Source organism: Cyprinus carpio, chromosome B6 (genome assembly GCF_018340385.1).
Source record: "Cyprinus carpio isolate SPL01 chromosome B6, ASM1834038v1, whole genome shotgun sequence".
Classification (NCBI taxonomy): domain Eukaryota; kingdom Metazoa; phylum Chordata; class Actinopteri; order Cypriniformes; family Cyprinidae; genus Cyprinus; species Cyprinus carpio.
The window spans coordinates 16,080,184-16,085,949 of NC_056602.1; positions in this window are offsets into that span (position 1 = coordinate 16,080,184).

Genomic DNA, 5,766 nt, shown 5'->3' on the forward strand with positions numbered 1-5,766 from the left:
GTTTTTTACATTGGAGATATATTGATGATAATTGTATTAATTGCATTCATTGTGTGATCTGTGTTAATTGCCTGGGGTCTAAATGTATTTTGTGGTTAACAGGCATAATTAAGGAGTCGTTGCGTTAAACAGTGCTGTCTGTTTGCTTGTTTTTATACACAGGTATGTCAAATATATGCAACGAAACAATAAGGCTGTTTTGGAATTATGGTATATTAGAAGGAAAATGTTTGTGATGTATTACTATTATATGACTAGTTTATTATTTTTATTACTCTTACTTTATTATATATATTCTATATATTATGTGTGTTGTAAGTGGGCTGTATGTTTGTCTCTGGCTTCACGCCATCAGAGAGGAGAGGCATAATTAAGAGCTGTTGCAGATAAACAGGCGGTCGTTGCTGGTTTACTACACAGGCAAACAAGAAATATCCATCAGTTAAAAAACCAGCTTTGTGTGGACAATCCTGTATTTAACATCCTAAAAAAACGCAGAGAACAACCCGCTACATATACTATAGATATATACATACCTATATACATATTAATTATATGGGGGCCTTGGAATATTTTGTAGATAACAGAGGGCCTTCAAATCAAAAAGTTAGAGAACAACTTGTATTAAATCTTAAAGATGAAAGATACTCAAAATTTCACTTTTCTAAATGATAGATTTACTATTTTTCATGCACAGGATTTTATGTAATGTTTGAGGGAAAATTTGCATGAAAACACCAAAATGTGAAAGAAAAAATTTCCAAAATGCTGACATTTCAAAAAACATTAGAAGCTCCTTTAGGTGGATACTGTTTTTTACTTAAAACACACACATATATAGAAGTAAAACAAAAAATAAAAAAAACACATCTATATACAAAAAAATAAAAAAACCTTAAATAAATTTGCACATTTTTTTGCTAAGGACATGAAAGATACTTAAAATTGCTGCAGTTTTGTTGAACAGAGGTGTGGCTTTTACTTTCATCTATCATCCGGCCAATTTGTCCATCCACGGTTTATTGCAAATTTTGAAAAAAATGCTGCATGGAAAACACAGATCCAATTTCAATGATTTACATTAAAAAAGTGACTTTGCAAGTCATTTGACTTGAATAATCACTCAGACAGCATTGAGACCAATATCGCTGCACAAGGATGTCAAATTTGACTATTTTTACTTTTTCAGATTTTAAGCCAAAACGTCAACCACATAGCAACCATAATTGACACTAAACCCATAGGCAAGAACCGCTCCCATTTACTTCTGAAATTCTGGTTAGTAGGAGTTGGTTGGTTTGGGCTGTGCTCAATAGTTGGCCAAAGGTTTTACCTGGTAAGCAAAACGTCTTCAGAAAGACTCTTTTTAGTCTTCTGGAGAGGGCTCCCCGTTCATAATTTTGATACAAACAAAGCAGAGAGGGAAACAAAAAATGTCAAAAACCACCAATTTATTGCCGCTGCCCTTTAAAAGGCTCTCTCTGTTCTGGGCCAGCCAGCGGCTCAGCGTTTACACTCGATTTCTACTTCTGGATGGCCCAAGGATAGTAAGATATCTCTCTGTCATTCTCAACTGAGGACTGAGGGATGACACGTTGTGTTCATTTATCGAGCCTATTCGCCTCCCAAACCCTGCCTGACATTCACTCGCTAGTTGAACTTTACCTATACCAATGCGTCGTTTACTCACAAGTGTGCCATTTTATTATCAGAAGTGACTATTTAGATGAGAAAGAAAGGTCTCCTTGAGCTTTAATAGGCCTGGGTAAGAGTTTTAGAAGTTGGTAGAACAAAAATATGGGCATTTGTTATGCAACCACGTGAGGAAAAGAAGGAACAGCAGGTCGCCTGAAGGTTTAAACTGAGCTATTAAATAACTCACCATATTGTTAGTAGCCCATTTAGAGGGGCTGTGCTCTTGTTTTGGAGTTTAAATTACCATTCAGGGTATGAAATGGGGATCTGGTACTTAAAGGGGGGTATCGAGTAGCTCAAGCCCTCCCGTTATAGCCCCTAAACTGGCCTGCTTGATGTCTTCTCCTCTTGGAAGGGGCATTGTCCCATGTTGGGCGTAACGTTGTAGCTGTTGCTATTTGGGAGCTGTTTGCTGCCACTGGTAAAGAGTCAGATGGGACATTCCAATGAAAAAACAGGCAGCAGTAATGAGAAAATAGCAACTAAACAAGGAGCCACTGGAGTAGAGTCGGGCCTCCTACAGCGCTGCAGGGAGCAGAGTGCAACTCAGATGACCCACAGCCAAAAACTGAGCATGTCTTACACCACTGTAAACAAGATGCGTGGCCATTGTATATTGCATTTAAGAGGGTCGCGAGAGTGGCCACTGGGACTGTTTAATTGTTTAGTCATAACCTGGCAAACAATATAAGATGAATATATTAAAAAAAAAAATAATAAAAATAATAATATGGAAACTGTGAGCTGTAAAAAAAGTATATTTTGACGTTGTAAATAAAAGCAAAGGGTATTGACTATACTTTTTGCAGAAAAAAAATAGTTTTAGTCTTTTAAACTTTAAAAAATTTTACATTTAATTCTTTATTTTATATGCTGTTTCTTGTAATTAATTGCTAAATTTACATAGCAAACTGTACCATTTCTGAGTGAAAATTGCTTCAAATTTGTTTCAGTAGTGTGGTTGCCAGAGATTTCAATGTAAAAAAATACTGTGATGTTTCAAACATGATTAGAGTATGTTACACAAAAAATACAAAGAAGTTACAAAGGTTTTCACTGTAGAAATTTCAATTTTATGTTAACACTTTCTAATAACAGTGAATAGTCATGTACTAATACCTTAAATAAATGTTAACTATAATCTAAAATACATGATTGATTTAAGGCATGTACTAATCAGAACATAACCTTAAACTAGAAACTTGAGTACATTATCATGACTGCATGTGTGAAAAGTTTATCCCAAAGTGCTACTGGACAAAAATGTAGTCCGCGTGCTTGTTATTCACACATGACTTCAATATGATCATGGTCCTAGTTGAGGTTAGTTCTTGATTAGTACATGCCTTAACTCATCATTAGTTATATTAAAGTAGTATTTAATTTAAGCATTATTACAGGATTTTTTATTGTGCATTGTTATTTTAAAGTTATTACCTTTTGTTGTCAAATATTTTGTGCCATGTGATCAACAATGGCAATTTAATAAAAACATCATGAATGCTTTTTGCACTGGCGCTCTAGAGTGAAAACATCCCTAACTTACAAAACTCACCATCGTTAGCCATATGTTTTGCTAAAATACCAAGCAATTGTTATTTCAAAACCTAAATATAATAAACATGGGATACTTGTTTAAACAGAGCTGGAACAACTTTCAGAATCTTTCTGTCATTGTTTAATTTATTTTATGACAGTGTGGGGGACATAATTACTGAGTTACCACCGTTTTATTGTAGTAACCCAAGAACTGCAAACTGTGGTATTTTTGGCTGGAAACTAGGTTGCCCAAGGTCAGTTTTTTCAGGAGCAGGAGGCGGAAAAATCTCTCCAAACCACAGTTTATGTCAAACAACACACACCATATGGTTAGTGCTAATTATTGTAAAACCATAGTAGTTTAATATGAAATGTTCTTTAAACACGAGTTTATTTTTTCTCTGAAATAATGCGTGAGTAATACTAAGTTACCACTGTTTTCTTTTTCATATATTAACACTAATATTGTATTTTCAGCACAGTTTCTTTCTTAAATATGATGGTGTCTCTATAAATCATATGTCCATCGATAAGTTAATCCTATCAAGACTTTAGTCTAGGCTAAGCTATACGTCGAAATGATTTATCGACGCTGATAAAATTGTTGAGCGTTTCATTAGCCACACGCTCTCAAAGCACTTAACTTACCCACACCTTGTATGCAGTACATGCGCTTTAGCAAATAGGCTTGTTATGCTTCGCAATTAGCTCTGATGTGAGTGATTTGCACCGACTCGGGCAAACACGTCAGATCTATGCGGTCTCTCTGAGGCCCTTAAACCCGTTGCAGTTGTTATTGTGGTAGCAAAAACTTGAAAAGATATGAGGTCAGCGTTGCATGTTGTGTACAGGTGTTCCGCAGCGGCTGCCAGACAAAACAGTGTGGCCATGGCCACCGTTTAGTCCAAGCTAAGCGACGCATACAAACCACCATTCCCGCCAGGCAACTGTCGACCTTTCAGCCATCCTCGGATTTCAGCACCGAACACTGTTAATTGATTCTATGTAGAGTAATTGTCCTGTTGATATACAATTTCCCGCTGCGATGATGTTGTGAGTAATTGGCTGTGTTGGAGCGGCTGCTGTGGGCAGGCCGTCACGCTTTCAGGGAAAAATTTGTGTGATGAGAGTGAGAGGAAAAGTATTTATGCCACTGAACATTGCCCTAATCATTGTGTCGAAAATTTGACTCAAAAAATGCAGACGATGGTGCAACGGGGAAAACATATTTAAAATTCAATGGGTGGCTATTCGGGATTGTATTCTTGACTGAACAAGCCACTGGTTTTTCAGGGAAGTGTGCGAGCACTAGGGCAGGTTAGTGTCTCTAGTGATGTGGTTTTTATTATGAAAGGTCTTTCAAACCTAAGACATGGACAGGCTGCCCGCCAGGAAAAACTCTGAACAAATGCATCCTTTTGCTGTTTGTTTTTATCATTTCAGTTGTACATCTGACTAGTCCACCTGTGTGAGTCTTCTTAGAGTCTTCTTCACACATGCGTGCTATTCTGTAGTTCCACTTAGATGGGCAAGTTACCTATCTGGAAAACTGGGCCATTTTAGTGAAAAGACGTTTTATTTACATACATTCTGTATCTTATTGTTGTAAACAAACTACCACGTGAAGCAGTTTAGAGGTCAGTTAGTTTCTTTTTTATGTTTTTGATAACAAACAGCAAAAATAAATAAAAACAGTAAATATTGTGTAACTATTATTATAATTTAAAATTTTACGGTTTGTATTTGAATATATGGTTAAAAATATCTATTGTTTATTTGATGCGACGCTAAATTTTCAGCACTGCAGTCTAAGGGGTCCACATGATCCTTCAGAAATCATGATAATGTTCCTTTGCTGGTAAAGAAAACCTTTCTTATTTTCATTGTTGAAAATATAAGCTAGCTGTCGGAACATAATAATTTGTTTTTAACTAAAATAGTTATATATATAATGTCTTTACTGTCACATGTCTTGATCAATTTAATGAAATCCTAGCTAAAAAACTATTAAATATAAACCTAAAATAAAACTCCTACAAACGCGTCACTGACTGTCAATTTGCGTTTCCAAAAAAGCATTGTGGGTCTCAAGTAGATTGTAGAAAACACTTGGCATCAATTATCTCTACAATCAATTTTTCATTTCGTAGAGAAAATGCAGCCTAGATATTGTCACTGAAGTTGCATGGCAAAAAAATTGGATAGTATCGATTATTTCATTAGAAAGTGGCTAGACCGAATTAAAAATGTGACATAACTGCCATTAACTGTGATATGAAACACAGCCATGTATCGATTTAGGTTTGGGTGGATAAGAGGGTGAAACTGTACATTTTACCCCCTCTTAACATAATAATACCGTCTCGGCCACATAGCTGAGCTGGTACCCTTATATACTCTCTTGGGAAACGGGTGGGACCTAAATGACTTTGCAGTCAACCGAAACCCATAGCAACTCCAAGATCAAAAAGGCATGTTGTGAGTAGCTTCTAGTGTCAATACTGGCCCTGCCAAACATCCTCACCATAACTT